Source organism: Elephas maximus, chromosome 1 (assembly GCF_024166365.1).
Source record: "Elephas maximus indicus isolate mEleMax1 chromosome 1, mEleMax1 primary haplotype, whole genome shotgun sequence".
NCBI classification, from domain to species: domain Eukaryota; kingdom Metazoa; phylum Chordata; class Mammalia; order Proboscidea; family Elephantidae; genus Elephas; species Elephas maximus.
In genome coordinates, this window is record NC_064819.1 from 808679 (window position 1) to 826644 (window position 17966).

A 17966-nucleotide genomic window follows, 5' to 3' on the forward strand; every position below is an offset into this window, starting at 1 on the left:
GAAGATTGGGTAAGTACTAGATTATTTACCCTTTCTTAAGGGTGGATCTGTGTTATATAGGGTCTGAGGTTTTTATAATTTGGGGTTCTATTTAACAAAAAGAAGAGAAAACTATGAATACCAAAATATGTGATCGTGTGATCACAGGGATAGGGCCCTCCAAGGCCTTGGGCACTGTCTGTGTAAGGGAGAAGCCAGTTGGCTCAGCCTTGTTAGCTTTGAAGTAGCACCGCCCCTGCCCATTCTCAGCTCTGTCTCCACACTGCTTTTCTGGATGTCTTCAATCTCTTCTCTAGCAATACCACACGTGGCAAAGCACTTTATGGTTGACTATAATCCATCTTGTTTATGCCAGACAGGTGAATTGAAGGAGATGTGATGGGACGACCCATAATTCCTTTAGTGTTGACGCTAATTTCTGTAATTCTTCCATGGAATGCTTTATTGCCTCTTATTTGCTATTTTGGCTAAGGGTTCTATTGGACCACTGGGTCCTTCTTATCATGATCATTCTTATTCCATAGGTCAAAATCAATGGGTGTGTTCAGCCAGACATTAAGAATAGTCATCCCAATTATACTTTCAGTGACTGAGGAAAAAAACTGCAAAGTACATATGTTGGACTCTCTGAGACAGATTGGGCCAGAAACTTCTTATGTGCTCTAGCTTGCTAAAAACCCCACTCTAGCTTGAGGACCGTGATAACATTTCAAGTATTTGATATCAGCATCAACTTAAATGCCATATCTAAAAGTCTGGGAATTAAGAAAAAAAATGGCTGAAGGTCCATTTTAGAAAAGATTGAGGGACTATTTATAATATATACTTGTGTTCTTGCAAGGGCCCTTGTTCTGAGAGCTGATTGAGACTTAGAAAAAGGTTGAGGGATCATGATTTTTCTTTGCATTGGTTGATCTTACCCCTTTGCCCACCAGTTCTCTTTTTAGACAAGTCAACCAACTCCCTAGTTAACTGTTCATCTATATCTCAGTTTGACTCACCATTACTTGTTAGCCATTTCCACAAGTCCCACAGGTCAAGGTAACTGGGTTGCCACTCCTGGTTTGCTGCCCACAAAAGAAAGTATGCCTACCTTGACTTCTTGGCATTTAACTGCTGCCATCTGGCTTCTGCCGTTCCCTAATGTTACCAACACTTTTTTTTACAAATTTTTATTTTGCTTTAAGTGAAAGTTTACAAATCAAGTCAATTTCTCACACAAAAACATATACACCTTGATACATACTCCCAATTGCTCTCCCCCTAATGAGACAGCCCGCTCTGTTCCTCCACTCTCTCTTTTCATGTCCATTTCACCAGCTTCTAACCCCCTCTTCCCTCTCATCTCCACTCCAGGAAGGAGGTGTCAACATAGTCTCAAGTGTCCACCTGATCCAAGAAGCTCACTCCTTACCAGAATCCCTCTCCAACCCTTTGTCCAGTCCAGTCCCTGTCTGAAGAGTTGCCTTTGGGAATGGTTTCTGTCCTGGGCCAACAGAAGGTCTGGGGGCCATGACCACCGGGGTCCTTCTAGTCTCAGTCAGACCATTAAGTCTGGTCTTTTTATGAGAATTTGGGGTCTGCATCCTACTGTTCGCCTCCTCCCTCAGGGGTTCTCTGTTGTGCTCCCTGTCAGGGCAGTCATCAGTTGTAGCCGAGCACCATCTGGCTCTTCTGGCCTCAGGCTGATGTAGACTCTGGTTTATGTGGCCATTTCTGTCTCTTGGGCTCATAATTACCTTGTGTTCTTGGTGTGCTTCATTCTTCTCTGACCAGGTGGGTTGAGATCAATTGATGCATCTTAGATGGCCGCTTGCTAGAGTTTAAGACCCCAGACGCCACTCTCCAAAGTGGGATGCGGAATGTTTTCTTAATACATTCTATTATGCCAATCGTCTTAGATGTCCCCTAAAACCGTGGTCCCCAAACCCCTGCCCCTGCTTCGCTGGCCTTTGAAGCATTCAGTTTGTTCAGGAAACTTCTTTGCTTTTGGGTTAGTCCAGTTGTGCTGACCTCGCCTGTACTGTGTGTTGTCTTTCCTGTCACCTGAAGTAGGTCTTATCTATTATCTAATTAGTGAATACCCCTCTCCCAGCCTTCCTCCCTCCCTCCTCTCATAACCATCAAAGAATATTTTCTTCTCTCTTTAAACTATTTCTTGAATTCTTTTAATAGTGGTCTTATACAATATTTGTCCATTTGCAACTGACTAATTTCACTCAGTATAATGCCTTCCAGATTCCTCCATGTTATGAAATGTTTCACAGATTCATCACTGTTCTTTATCAATGCATAGTATTTCATTGTGTGAATATACCATAATTTATTTATCCATTCATCCGTTGTTGGACATCTTGGTTGCTTGTATCTTTTTGCTATTGTAAACAGTGCTGCAATGAACATGGGTGTGCATATACCTGTCTGTGTAAAGGCTCTTATTTCTCTAGGATATATTCCAAGGAGTGGGATTGCTGGATCGTATGGTAGTTCTATTTCTAGCTTTTTAAGGAAGTGCCAATTTGATTTCTGAAGTAGTTGTATCATTTTACATTCCCACCAGCAGTGTATAAGTGTTCTAATCTCTCCACAGCCTCTCCAACATTTACTGTTTTGTGCTTTTTGGATTAATGCCAGCCTTGTTGGAGTGAGATGGAATCTCATTGTAGTTTTGATTTGCATTTCTCTAATGACTCATGATCATGAGCATTTCCTCATGTATCTGTTAGCTACCAGAATGTCTTCTTTAGTGAAGTATCTGTTCATATCTTTTGCCCATTTTTTAATTGGGTTAATTGTTTTTTTGCAGTTGAGTTTTTGCAGTATCATGTAGATTTTAGAGATCAGGTGCTGATCAGAAATGTCATAGTTAAAAACTTTTTCCCAGTCTGTAGGTAATCTTTTCACTCTTTTGGTAAAGTCTTTGGATGAGCATAGGTGTTTGATTTTTAGGAGCTCCCAGTTATCTAGTTTTCCTTCTGCATTGTTAGCAATGTTTTGTATACTGTTTATGCCATGTATTAGGACTCCTAACATTGTCCCTATTTTTTCTTCTGTGATCTTTATTGTTTTAGATTTTATATTTAGGTGTTTGATCCATTTTGAGCTTATTTTTGTGCATGGAGTGAGGTATGGGTCTTGTTTCATTTTTTTGCAGATGGATATCCAGTTATGCCCGCACCATTTGTTAAAAAGACTGTCATTTCCCCATTTAACTATTTTGGGGCCTTTGTCAAATATCAACTGCTCATATGTGGATGGATTTATGTCTGGATTCGCAATTCTGTTCCATTGGTCTATGTGTCTGTTGTTGTACCAGTACCAGGTGTTTTGACTACTGTGGTGGAATAACAGGTTCTAAAACCAGGTAGAGGAAGGCCTCCCACTTTGTTCTTCTTTTTCACTAATGCTTTACCTATCCGGGACCTCTTTCCCTTCCATATGAAGTTGGTGATTTGTTTCTCCATTTCATTAAAGAACATTGTTGGAATTTGGATTGGAATTGCATTAAATGTGTAGATCACTTTTGGTAGAACAGACATTTTTATAATGTTAAGTCTTCCTATCCATGAGCAAGGTATGTTTTTCCACGTATGTAAGTCTCTTTTGGTTTCTTGCAGAAGTGTATTGTAGTTTTCTTTGTATAAGTCTTTTACATCTCTGGTAAGATTTATTCCTAAGTATTTTATCTTCTTGGGGGCCATTGTAAATGTCTTTGATTTGCTGATTTCCACTTCGATGTTCTTTTTGTTGGTGTAGAGGAATCCAACTGATTTTTGTAAGTTTGTCTTGTATCCTGATACTCTGCTGAACTCTTTTATTAGTTACAGTAGTTTTCTTGAGGATTCCTTAGGGTTTTCTATGCATAAGATCATGTCGTCTGCAAACGGAGAAAATTTTACTTCTTCCTTGCCAATCTGGATGCCCTTTATTTCCTTATCTAGCCTAACTGCTCTGGCTAGGGCCTCCAGCACAAAGTTGAATAAGAGCAGTGATAAAGGGAATACTTGTCTCATTCCCAATCTCAAGGGGAATGCTTTCAGGCTCTCTCCATTTAGGACGATGTTGGCTGTTGGCTGTTGGCTTTGTATAAATGTCCTTTGTTATGTTGGGGATTTTTCCTTCTATTCCTATTTTGCTGAGAGTTTTTATCATGAATGGGTGTTGAACTTTGTCAAATGTCTTTTCTGCATCAATTGATAAAATCTTGTGATTCTTGTCTTTTGTTTTATTTATGTGAAGGATTACATTAATTGTTTTTCTAATGTTGAACCATCCCTGCATACCTGGTATGAATCCCACTTGGTCATGGTGAATTATTTTTTTGATATGTTGTTGAATTCTACTGGCTAGAATTTCATTGAGGATTTCTGGATCTAAGTTCATGAGGGACATAGGTCTGTAATTTTCTTTTTTTGTGGTGTCTTTACCTGGTTTTGGTATCAGGGATATGCTGGCTTCATAGAATGAGTTTGGTAGTATTCCATCCTTTTCTATGCTCTGAAATGCCTTTAGTAGTAGTGGTGTTAACTCATCTCTGAAAGTTTGGTAGAACTCTGCAGTGAAGCCGTCCAGGCCAGGGCCTTTTTTTGTTGGGAGTTTTTTGAGTGTCTTTTCAATCTTTTATAATGGGTTTATTTAGTTTTTCTACCTCTGTTTGTGTTAATTTAGGTAGGTAGTGTGTTTCTAGGAATTCATCCATTTCTTCTAGGTTTTCAAATTTGTTAGAGTACAATTTTTCATAGTAATCTGATATGATTCTTTTAATTTCAGATGGGTCTGTTGTAATATCGCCCATCTCATTTCTTGTTCAGGTTATTTGCTTCCTCTCCTGTTTTTCTTTTGTCAGTTTGGCCAGTGGTTTATCCATTTTGTTGATTTTTTCAAAGAACCAGCTTTTGGTCTTGTTAATTCTTTCAATTGTTTTTCTGTTTTTGATTTCATTTAGTTCTGCTCTAATTTTTATTATTTGTTTTCTTCTGATGCCTGAGATTTTCTTTTGTTGCTCTCTTTGTATTTGTTCAAGTTGTAGGGATAATTCTTTGATTTTGGCCCTTTCTTCTTTTTGGATGTGTGCATTTATTGATATAAATTGCCCTCTGAGCACTGTTTTCGCTGTGTCCCAAAGACTCTGATAAGAAGTGTTTTCATTCTCATTGGATTCTATGAATTTCTTTATTCCACTCTTAATGTCTTCTATAATCCAGTCTTTTTTTCAGTAGGGTATTTTTCAGTTTCCAAGCCTTTGATTTCTTTTCCCTGCTTTTTCTGTTATTGATTTCCACTTTTTTGGCATTATGGTCAGAGAAGATGGTTTGTGATAGTTCAATGTTTTGGATTCTGCTAAGGCTTGCTTTATGACCTAATATGTGGTCTATTCTAGAGAATGTTCCATGTGCACTAGAAAAGAAAGTATACTTGGTTGCCTTTGGGTGGAGAGTTCTGTATATGTCTATGAGGTCAAGTTGGTTGATTGTTGGCATTTAGATCTTCCATGTCTTTACTGAGCTTCTTTCTGGATGTCCTGTCCTTCACCAGAAGTGGTGTGTTGAAGTCTCCTACTATTATTGTGGAGCTGTCTATCTCACATTTCAATGCTGATAGAGTTTGTTTTATGTATCTTGCAGCCCTGTCATTGGGTGCATAAATATTTAATATGGTTATATCTTCTTGGTGTATTGTCCCTTTAATCATTATATAGTGTCATTCCTTATCCTTTTTGATGGATTTAACTTTAAAGTCTATTTTGTCAGAAATTAATATTGCCTCTCCTGCTCTTTTATGATTGTTGTTTGCTTGATATATTTTTTTTTCTATCCTTTGAGTTTTAGTTTGTTTGTATCTCTAAGGCTAAGGTGTGTCTCTTGTAGGCAGCATATAGATGGATCATGTTTTTTAATTCATTCTGTCACTCTCTGTCTCTTTTTTGGTGCATTTAGTCCATTTAGAATAGGCATAATTATGCATAGGTATGAATTTAGTGCTATCATTTTGATGTCTTTTTTTGTGTGTTGACAGTTTCTTTTTCCCACTTAACTTTATGTGCTGAGTAAAAAATAATCTTTATATATTGTTCTTTCCTCATATTTGTTGTTGTTGATTTTGTTTCTGGTGAGTCTCTATTTTTTTTCCTGTATTTTATTTTTATAAGTAGGACAGTTTGTCTCCTTTGTGGTTACCTTATTATTTACCCCTATTTTTCTAAATTTAAACCTAAATTTTATTTCTTTGTATTGTCATATCTTCCTCTCCATATGGAAGATCTATGGCTCCATGTCTTAGTCTCTCTTTATTGCTTTAATATTGTCTTCTTTTACATAATAACATTGTTGTTACCCTGTTTTGAGAATTTTTTTTAAATCTTCCTTTGTCTTTTTGATTTCCCTGTCTGGGTTGACTTCTGATTGCTGTGTCCAGTGTTCTAGTCTTGGGTCGATACCTGATATTATTGATTTTCTAACCAAAGAACTCCCTTTAGTATTTCTTGTAGTTTTGGTTTGGTTTTTACAAATTCCCTAAACTTCACTTTATCTGGAAATGTCTTAATTTCACCTTCATATTTGAGAGACAGTTTTGCTGGATATATGATTCTTGGCTGGAAATTTTCTTCCTTCAATTTTTTTAAAATAAGTCATCCCATTGCCTCCTTGCCTGCATGGTTTCTCCCAAGTAGTCAAAGCTTATTCTTATTGGCTCTCCTTTGTAGGTAACTTTTCATTTATCCCAAGCTGCTCTTAAAATTCTCTCTTTATCTTTGGTTTTGGCAAGTTTATCATATGTCTTGGTGACTTTCTTTTAACATCCACCTTATGTGGAGTTCGATGAGCATCTTGGATAGATATCTTCTCATCTTTCACAGTATCTGGGAAGTCTTCTGGCAACAAATCTTCAAAAATTCTCTTTGTATTTTCTGTTATCCGTCCCTGTTCTGGTACTCCAATCACTTTCAAGTTATTTCTCTTGATAGAGCCCCACATGATTCTTAAGATTTCTTCATTTTTTAAAATTCTTTTACCTGATTTCCTTCAAATATATTAGTGCCAAGTGATTTATCTTCAAGTTCAGAAATTCTGGCTTTTACTTGTTCAATTCTGCTCCTCTTTCTATTGAGTTGTTTAATTCTGTACTTTTATTGTCAGTCTTCTGAATTTCTGATTGCTGTCTATGGATTTTTCCAACTTATTAAATTTTTCATTATATTCCTGAAAAATCTTTTTAATTTCTTCAATTGCTTTATCTGTGTGTTCCTTGGCTTATTCTGCATATTGCCTCATTTCCTTCCTGATGTCTTGAAGGGTTCTGTATATTAATCTTTTGTCTTCTGCTTCTGGTAGTTCCAGGAAGGTACTTTCATCTAGAAGATCCCTGGATTCTTTGTTTTAAGCTTGTTGAGGCAATCATGGTCTGTTTCTTTATGTGACTTGATATTGACTGTTGTCTCCAAGCCATCAATAAGTTATTGTATTAGTTTATTTTATGTTTGTTTACTGTGTCTTTGCTTCTTGCTTTGTTTTGTTTTGATATGCCAAAATGGATTGCTTGAGTGAGCTAGCTTGATTATTTTCACCTTTGGAGCTCTGACTTTCTGTCCCCAGATGGCTAGAGCTGTTATCAGATATATTAGTCTAGGAGTCCATTCACTTTTCTTGTATGAATTCAGCTCAGGTTTCCAGGTAGCTGATCATCAAGTGTGTGGTACAGGCCCTGTCTTACAGTCTTAGAGGGGCAGGGGTGATTGGTGTAGGCACTGGTTTTTGGTTGCAGCAGGGGCCACACTCTGAACAAGGCAGGGGGCTGAGAATTGCCCCCACATGTCTCTGAGGAAAGTGTATTCCTGAACCCTAGAGCCTACAGGTGTGTGGGTTCTGCATACAGACCATGGGCACCCAATGTTTTTGGTTGTTAGGACTGGGAGATACTAGTTATGCTTGGACTCCTATCGTGGGAGGCTGGGTGACCTGAGTGGAGCTACCAGTCCTTAGGCCCCTGATGTGGGTAGGTGAGGATGCTGTTTAGTAGGCAAAGCAATGTCAAACATCAAACACCCACCTCTCTGCTACACAGCTGAAACAGTTGGAGTCTGCCTACAAGGGCCTATTCTCCTGAAGTAGGCCCACACAGGTCCAAGCAGAGAGGAAAAGCACTCATAATCCATGGCCAGTTTATGCCTGGACAGAAGCCACTTCTATCCTGAGCTCCCCTGGTTAGTGGAGCTGGCAAGTTATCTTTTCCCCCACTGGCAATTTTTTCCTTCTCCAAGGCCAGGAGGATGGCTCTAGGTGCTCAACAGGGTCTATATCAGGCCCAGGGAAGTCAGCCGCTGAAGCCAGCTTGGGGGTGGGAGGCACAGTAAAATATATGCAAGTACTTAGCTTTTGCTGAGAGCGCTGTTCTTCTCTGGTTCTGGAAGTGTGCGTAGGCTTTGTGGCTGGCTGCTTCTCCCTGAGGAAACTGCGGCCTAATGCTAGTACCAGCCTGCTGCCGCTGATCCGGGAATGGTGCCTGAGGGCTCCCCACTATTCAGATCTGGTAACTCCTTTCTACTTCTGAACCGTCTTTTCCTCCCCCTGCCCCTCAGCATGTTTTCTAAGCTTGCCCTTGATGCTCGGGGCTCCTAGCTTGTCATAAATACACTCATTTCACTTGTTTTTTCAGGTCTTTGTTGTAAAGAGCGCTTGTCAGAAATGTTTGTCTATTCTGCCATCTTGGCTCCGCCACCCTTATGAACACTTTTGATACTAAAAAAAAAAAAACAAAAAACAAGCAAACCAAACCCATTGCCATCAAGTCAATTCTGACTCATAGCAACCCTGTAGGACAGAGCAGAACTGCACCATAGGGTTTCCAAGGAGTATGTGGTGGATCTGCACAGCTTACCTTTTGGTTAGCAGGCTTAGCTTACCATAACTCTTAACCACTGTACCACCAGGGGTCCCTTTTGGTACTAGAGAGACTAATTTCATGACAGCCTCTCCTATTGGCAACCATGGCCCGCAGAGGACATGTATAGCCAAGCTTCCCAGAGACCTTCACTACTGCCTTAGTAAAAGGACTATTCTCTGAGTCTTTTTAGGGAACAAGGTCGTGTAATTAGTTCTTCATGAGAAATTTAGCCAAACATTCCCAACTTTATCATCTCCACTTACTTACTGTAGGTCATTGGCCTGGTCAAGCTTCAAAGAACCAACCTAGGAGTGTAATAGAACCACCTCCATGTGTCCTTGACAAGAGGGTGAACCTTAGTCATTATGGATCAGAGTATCCATCCCTGATCAAGCCTTATGTTGCAACCCCATGGTCCAATATGCTCAAGATTCATTCCCACGTATGCTTTACTAGTATTTTCTGATATTAGTCAGATCCTACGAGTTCTTCAGTAGATAAGCTGTGCCCTCTTGAAGCAGGCACAATATTTTCTCCTCCTACTATGTTGAGACCTGACCTGGTAATGACCCTGAAAGCAATGAAAAGGGGTAAAGACTGATCTTTAAAGGACAAACTTCACTTTGTGAGGCTTTTGCAGCATATCCTCTAGCAGGGAGAGGGTGCTGTTTCTACGAGGACAGAGTCCTCATAAGAATCTGGGAATTCAAGATTCTCAGGTTTGTCCACCCATATTTTACCATTTCAGGTCTCAAGGTCCCAATCTTTTTTCAGAGCCCTGCCATTGACATAGAAACCCTGTCAAGGCAATGCATTTTTTCTCCTTTGTGCAGTTACAGATGAATTAAAAAAGATTAGATCTACTATATGATTTGTTTATTCAACTGAGTAATTTAAGATGAACTTTTTTTAAATTTCAATAATTAAATTTTTGCGTTTTTTTTTCATTTTCTATTTGGTTTCTTTAAACATTTGCCTGGCCCTTTTGGTAACTGGACTTGTTGATGTTTGTGATTCCATCTGTTATTAATTTAAATATGTCAATAATACTTATTTTAGAGTCCACATTGAATAATTCTAATAACTGAACTTTTGGGGATATAAATCTGTCTGTTTCTGCTGACGCTTTTCATGCTATTTTGTTTCCTTCTGTGTTTGTTGATCTTTGATAGTGACTTCATCCATTGGCTAGAAAACCCAGCCTTGAATGGAATGTATTTAGCACTTCCTAATAAATACAAACGTGTTAAGTGCTTGTGAAGTGTTAGTCACTGGGCTACGTGCTTCTACATGCACTGTTTACGTAATCTTTACAAAAATTGTATGTGTGGTACGTAGAGGAGAACCCAAATAATATATTTTAGTGTCTACTACATGTCAGTCGCTTTGCCACATGCTTTATACATGTATGTTAGTCTCCATAATATGGCATAGATATTACTATACTGATCTTTAACAGAAGAAAACTAAGGCTGGTGAACTCATTCAGCAAATAAACGGAGCCTGGAATTCTAAGCCAAGTCATCTGGCTCCAGATTCTGGAGTCTGTACTGCTACACACTTTAATTGAGCCAAATGATATTTGAGATAACCTTCTGATGTCATGTTGACTGTAAATTCTAAATTTCTAATCTCTTCTCTGACGGCAGTGGGTTTGGTTTGGTTTGGTTTGGGTCTTCTCAAAGTTACATGAACAGAAATAATTACTCAGAAAGTTGAAGCTTCAGTCATTCCAGAAAACTTTTAAATAACTACAATATAAAAATATGCTTTGGAGATTAATTGAATGTAGTGGATAGTCACAAATTCTTTGATACTTCTATTGAGAAGAGGGTTCTATATTCCCCTCCCTTGGGGTATGCAATGAACTTTACCCAAGATTTGATCTTTGTCCTTAGTTCCTGAAAGATAACCTCTAAACCCTTAGCATTTCCTGAGTGATTGGAATTTTTGTTATGCTAACAGACGACACTAGGGTAGGGGTGGCCATGTTAGAAAGACCCACCATGTGATATTAGTCCAGTCTTAGGGGAGGCGGTTCAACCTGTGGAAGCTTCCTGGTTGGTGAAAGACATTGATGATTGGGAAGGGAATGTGTCCCTTTTAGGTCATGGAAGCTCCATATTAGGGACCCTCCCATAACACACCCTTTGTATCTTTTATTTGCATACTTTTTAGTATAATAAAGCTGTCATCCTAAGTATAATGCTTTCTTGAGTACTGTGAATCATTCTAGTGAATTACTGAATTTGAAGGGGTGGTGGGACCCCCAAATTTGTAGCCAGCAGGTCAGAAGTGAGGAAGTCGTGGGTACTCTGAGCTTATGGCTGATATCCTGAGGGGGTAGTGATATTTAGAAGGTCAGAAGTGAGGGTGTTGTGGGGACTCATGAGTTTGTGGCTGGCATATGAAGTTGGGAAGATGTGGTAGTCTGGAGGACTACACCCTTTAACATGTGATATCTGATCCAGCTCTGGTGGTTAAGGTCAGGAGAAGAACTGCATTTTCAGTTGGTACTAGAGAGGGTATTTAAACTGTGTGTTGAAAAAGACATGCACATACAGGCATCTATACTTCCCTTGAATCTAAGAAGGTTCTGTGACTGCTTTGACAAATAGAAAACAGTAGAAGTGATGTCGTGCCTGTTTAGGGGCCAAAGTCTTAAGATAAGAAATTGTCAGCCGCCACTTCTTGTCTCCTGGAACACTCGCTCTTGGAATTTATCTACCGTCTTGCAAGAAAGATCAAACAGGCCTCAGAAGAGGCCTGCGTGGAGAAGAACGGAAGCATCCATCCAACTGTTCTAGTTGAGTTTCCACCTAACAGTTAGTAGTAACTTACCACCCATGTCAGAGGGCTTCTTGGAAGCTGATCCTCTGGTCTGAGTTGAGCTATCACTGCTGATGCTGCATGGAGCAGAGAAAAGCTGCCCCCATCAAGGCGCATTCAAATCTCAGATTTGTGAGCAAATAAATGATTGTTGTTCTAAGTCACTACATTTTGCAGTGATTTGTTATGCAGGAATAGAGAGCTAGAATGTTCAGATATACAAATGATATAAATTATGAACAAGAATGTTTTTTCAGCAGCTGCAAAACTTTCACTAGAAACATTGCCCTTACACGAATTTGTATGCTTTAATGTCAATCCACTTTATAAATTACTCTTAAACCTTGATTACAGAAAAACGTTTTTATCCCAAGACTGTTACTATAGAGTGACGTCAAAGGAAATGACAGAATAGGGAAACCCCAGGGGCCCTATCTCTTTCCAAAAGCAACTAATGAGCTGGCAACAAGTCAGAATCAGCTTTTTGTTTTTCTTATCAGTAAGAGTCAGGCTTTAATGTTGTATTCTACGATGTTTTTATAACTTTTTTATGGTGGTAGATACATAGGTAACAAAATGTTTGCCATTTTAACAATCGTCACATATACAGTTCACTGACACTATTTTCATCATGTTGTTCAACCGTCACCATTACCACTTCCTCAATGTTTCCACTACCCTTAAAAGATTCTCACTGGCCCCTGAACGCTGTGTCTTTCTCCTCCCCTACACCTCTGGTAACCACTAATAAACTTTGATCTCTACAGAGGCAACTTTTGAAGAACTCTGGAATTCAGTAAAAAGCGTAAACGGGAGATATGACAAGCAAAGAAGCTGCTGCTTTGTGGTAAGAGTGTTGTGTTGTTGTTATTGCTGTTGTTAGGTGCCGGCAAGTTGGTTCTGACTCATAGTGACCCTATGTACAACAGAATGAAACACTGCCTGGTCCTGTGCTATCCTCATCATCATTGTTATGCTTGAGCCCATCGTTGCTGCCACTGTATCAATCCATCTCATCGAGGGTCTTCCTTTTTTTTGCTGACCCTCTCTGCTTTACCAAGCGTGATTTCTTTCTCCAGAGACTGATCCCTCCTGATAACATGTCCAAAGTATGTGAGATAAAGTCTTGCCATCCTTGATTCTAAGGAGCATTCTGGCTGTACTTCTGCCAAGACAGATTTGTTTGTTTTTTCGCAGTCCATGGTATACTCAGTATTCTTCAACACCATAATTCAGAGGCATCAGTTCTTCTTCGGTGTCCCGTATTTATTGTCCAGCTTTCCCATGCTTACGAGGTGATTGAAAACACCATGGTTTGGGTCAGATGCACCTTAGTCCTTAGGTGACATATTTGCTTTTTAACACTTTAAAGAGGTCTTTTGCAGTAGATTTGCCCAGTGTAATGTGTCATTTGATTTCTTGACTGCTGCTTCCATGGGTGTTGTGGATCCGAGCAAAATGAAATCCTTGACATTGTCAATCTTTTCTCTGTTTATCATGATGGTGCTTATTCGTTCAGTTGTGAGGATTTTTGTTTTCTTTGTGTTGAGGTGTAATCCATACTGAAGCTGTAGTCTTTGATCTTCATCAGTAAGTGCTTCTAGTCCTCTTCACCTTCAGCAAGCAAGACTGAATCATCTGCATATCACAGGTTGTTAATGAGTCTTCCTCCAATCCTGATGCCATATTCATATTCATATAGTCCAGCTTCTCAGATTACTTGTTCAGCAGACCTATTGAATAAGGTGGAAGGATACAACCCTGACACACATCTTTCCTGATCTTAAATGACACCGTATCCCCTTGTTCTTTTCAAACAACTGCCTCTTGATCTATATACAGGTTCCTTATGAGCACAATTAAGTGTTCTGGAATTCCCGTTCTTAGCAATGTTATCCATAATTTGATATGATCCACAAAGTTAAAAGCCTTTACATAGTCAATAAAATACAGGTGAACCTTTTCTGGTATTCTCTGCTTTCAGCCAAGATCCATCTGACATCAGCAATGATATCCTTGGTTTCATATCCTCTTCTGAATCCAGCTTGAATTTCTGGCAGTTCCCCGTCAATGTACTGCTGCAACTGCTTTTGAATGATCTTCAGCAAAGAGTGTGGTGGCATTTTAAATTTCCCAGCTACCATCTCCACTCCTCTGATGAGCATCAGTCACGAAGATGGCAGCCCATGCATTTGATGTAGGTTGCTAGTTACAGAAGGCATAGACATTGGCTGCAGCAACCTGGGAAGGGGATAACACTTGTGACAAGCAATAGACAGACTGAGATGCCTCGGAAGAAAGGGCTTGGGAAAGGAGATACATGTGAGAATACACACCCAGTGCTGTCGAGTCGATTCCGACTCATAGCGAAACTATAGGACAGAGTAGAACTACCCCCATAGAGTTTCCAAGGAATGCCTGGCGGATTAACAGGATTTTTTAAAAAGCTCCTGCATATACTGGGGAGCCAAGAAATCTATGCACATTATTAGGACAGGACACATGCTCAAAAAAGGCCTGAGAAGATTCTATGTTTTCACATTTGGCTGGCTTTCAGACTCCACTTGAGTAAGAAGTGAAGAGTGAGGCAGGGTTGTAAATGGCCTGGATAAGCATTGAAAAGAATGTCCTAACGTAGAGCCAATCTGCAAAGAATAGGAGAGTTCTTCTTTTCCTCCTCCTCTTCCTTCATCTTCTTCTTTCTTGTTGGCTCCAAGCACTTAAAGTAACTCTGTCAAGACACCAGCTGAGCACTCAGCTAAAGGAGCACAGACTTCAGTGACCACACATACCAAAGAATACAGCCTTTACAAAATAGTTTAGAAAAGCCACAGCGCATATCAGGCAGCAATAACAAACTCTGGAGAGGGGGGAGAATCTGATTTTTAGAGTTGCCACATTGTAATGTTTAAAATGTCCAGTTTTCAAAAAAAAAAAAATTACGAGGCATACAAAGAAACATAGAAAAAAAAAGAAAGAAATTAATAGAAACTGTACAAGAGGAAGCTCAAGATTTAGAATCAGCTAGTCATGGACTTTAAATTAACTGTCTTAAATATGCTCAAAGACCTAAAGAAAGTACAGAAAGCAAACTAAAAGGAATTATGAGAACAATGTCTCAACAACTGGAGAATATCAGTAGAGAAAAATTACAAAAATTAACCAAATAAAAATTCTGGAGTTCGAAGTACAATAACGGAAATTAGAACTTCACTGAAGAAGACCAATAGCACATTTGAGCAGGAAAAAGGAAGAAAAGGTAAATTAAGGTTATGAAGTCAGAGGAGCAGAAAAAGGAAAAAAAAAAAATGAAAAATGAACAAAGCCTAAACGACCTGTGGGATACCATCAAGTGCACTAACATATGCATAATGTGAGTCCCGGAAGAGAGAGGAAGAAAGACTATTCCAAGAAATAAATGCCAAAAACTTCCCAAATCTGATAAAGACCTGAATTTACACATCCCAAAATCTCAACAAACTCCAAGTGAAATGAATTCAACGAGATCTTCCCTGAGACATGGTATTGTCAAAATGCCAAAAGACAAAGACAGGACTTCCAGCAAGATGAGGGTGTAAGTAGCTGAATGCTCCCATCCTCCCACAACAAAACCAGAAAATAATAAATAAAATAATGTGGTGGAACTAATGTACTCAGGACTCTGGACGCCAGTCAGAGAATTAAATTCTCTAAGTGAAAGTGGAACCAATTATAAGATGACATAGTGAGAAAGCTTGTCTCTCTATCATATACGCTCTTCCCCCTCCCTGCCTCTGTGGCTCTAAGGGTTCTGACAGAACAGGTGCAGCTGGCTGTGAACTATGAACTGGCATTCCTCTTTGGTCCAGGAGTGTGGGGAACAGACTTAGCTTTTGGTGACAGACTGTTTGTTGTGTGTGACTCTTCATGTCTGTCTGGAGGTTGCCAAAAAACTGAGGAGGTACAACTCTCTGAGGTGGCCAGCTTCTGTACTCCTGTGAGACTGGAGAGAGGCACCTGCAAGCACCCTGAAAAAAAACTGGAAACAACTAACATAATGGTCACAAAGAACAGACTACTAAGTGGTAAAGAAGTAGAGCCTGAAGTACGAGAATTTCCTGCAAAAGTTAGAACTTTAAATTCAAAGTACAGCCATACAAAATGGTAGATTAGGAAGTTGTAAATTTCTAAGTCTCCACAAAATCATTGTCCAGGAACTAACTATTTTGGGACTCTGGAAGCAGGTCAGACATATAAATCAACCAGGGAAGTGCATAGTGAGGGAGCAAGGTGCTGATCTTTCCTAGGTGAACCACATATACACAAATCAACTACCACCACTTATTCTTCAGCTCTGCCACGGAGGTGGGGAAGACCATCCATATTCTCAGAGCTTCTGGCTGGTGCAAGGGCAGGCAGTGGGGACCTTCTCTCCCAAGATTTCAGGGTTGCAGTTTTCACGGAAGGGTACAAAGGGCCAAAGCACCTTCTACTGAAATCAGTCAGGGCACTGACTGCAGAGATAACAGGATCGGAACACACGCTTTATAAAAGTATTTTGGAAAAGGTACTACAAAACAGTCGACTACAGTCTACGTCAAGTAATAATAGCAATTCCTAAGGAATCGGCATGCTGTGTGGGCTTGCATGTTGCTGTGATGCTGGAAGCTATGCCACCAGTACTCAGATACTAGCAGGGTCACCCAGGGAGGACAGGTTTCACCTGAGCTTGCAGACTAAGACAGACTAGGAAGAAAGACCTGGCAGTCTACTTCTGAAAAGCATTAGCCAGTGAAAACTTTATGAATAGCAGCAGAACATTCTCTGATATAGTGCTGGAAGATGAGCCTTCCATGTTGCAAGGCACTCAAAAGATGACTGGGGAAGAGCTTTCTCCTCAAGGTAGAGTTGACCTTAATGACGTGGATGGAGTAAAGCTTTTGGGACCTTCATTTGCTGATGTGGCACGACTCAAAATGAGAAGAAACAGCTGCGAACATCCATTAATAATCGGAACCTGGGATGTACGAAGTATGAATCTAGGAAAATTGGAAATCATCAAAAATGAATGGAATGCATAAACATCAATATCCTAGGTATTAGTGAGCTGAAATTGACTGGTATTGGCCATTTTGAATCAGACAATCATATAGTCTACTATGTTGGGAATGACAACTTGAAGAGGAATGGTGTTGCATTCATCCTCAAAAAGAACATTTCAAGATGTATCTTGAAGTACAACGCTGCCAGTGATAGGATAATATCCATATGCCTACAAGGAAGACCAGTTAATATGACTATTATCCAAATTTACTCACCAACCACTGGGGCCAAAGATGAAGAGATAGAAGATTTTTATCAGCTGTTGCAGTCTAAAATTGATCGAACATGCAATCAAGATGCATTGATAATTACTGGTGATTGGAATGCGAAAGTTGGAAACAAAGAAGAATGGCCAGTAGTTGGAAAATATGGCCTTGGTGATAGAAACAATGCTGGAGATCGAATGATAGAATTTTGCAAGACCAATGACTTCGTTGCAAATACCTTCTTTCACCAACATAAACAGTCACTACACACATGGGCCTCGCAAGATGGACCACACAGAAATCAAATTGACTACATCTGTGGAAAGAGAAGATGGAAAAGCTCAATATCATCAGTCAGAACAAGGCCAGGGCCAACTGTGGAACAATCAATTGCTCCTATGCAAGTTGAAGCTGAAACTGAAGAAAATCAGAGTGAGTCCACGAGAGCCAAAATATGACCTTGAGTATATCCCACCTGAATTTAGAGACCATCTGAAGAAGAGATTTGATGCATTGAACACTGGTGACCAAAGACCAGATGCGTTGTGGAATGACATCAAGGACATCATCCATGAAGAAAGCAAGAGGTCATTGAAAAGACAGGAAAGAAAGAAAAGACCAAGATGGATGTAAGAGGAGACTCTGAAACTTGCTCTCGAACGTCGAGCAGCTAAAGCAAAAGGAAGAATTGATGAAGTAAAAGAAACTGAACAGGAGATTTCAAAGGGCATCTTGAGAAGGCAAAGTAAAATATTATAATGACATGTGTAAAGAGCTGGAGATGGAAAACCAAAAGGGAAGAACATGCTCGGTGTTTCTCAAGCTGAAAGAACTGAAGAAAAAATTCAAGCCTCGAGTTGTAATAGCGAAGGATTCTATGGGGAAAATATTAAATGGCATGAGAAGCATCAAAAGAAGATGGAGGGAATATACAGAGTCATTATACCATTTCAAGAGTTGGCATATAAT

General features: G+C 39.6%; 2 protein-coding genes across 2 annotated transcripts in view; one reads left to right on the forward strand and one right to left on the reverse strand.

The window, feature by feature from the left end:
• Positions 1–17966, reverse strand: part of SLC9C1 (solute carrier family 9 member C1) — a 124607-nt gene that overhangs the window by 47148 nt on the left and 59493 nt on the right. The gene's annotated exons all lie outside the window — the stretch shown is intronic.
• The window catches only part of LOC126071864 (OX-2 membrane glycoprotein-like), a 317661-nt gene that overhangs the window by 32653 nt on the left and 267042 nt on the right, over positions 1–17966 (forward strand). The window lies entirely within an intron of this gene.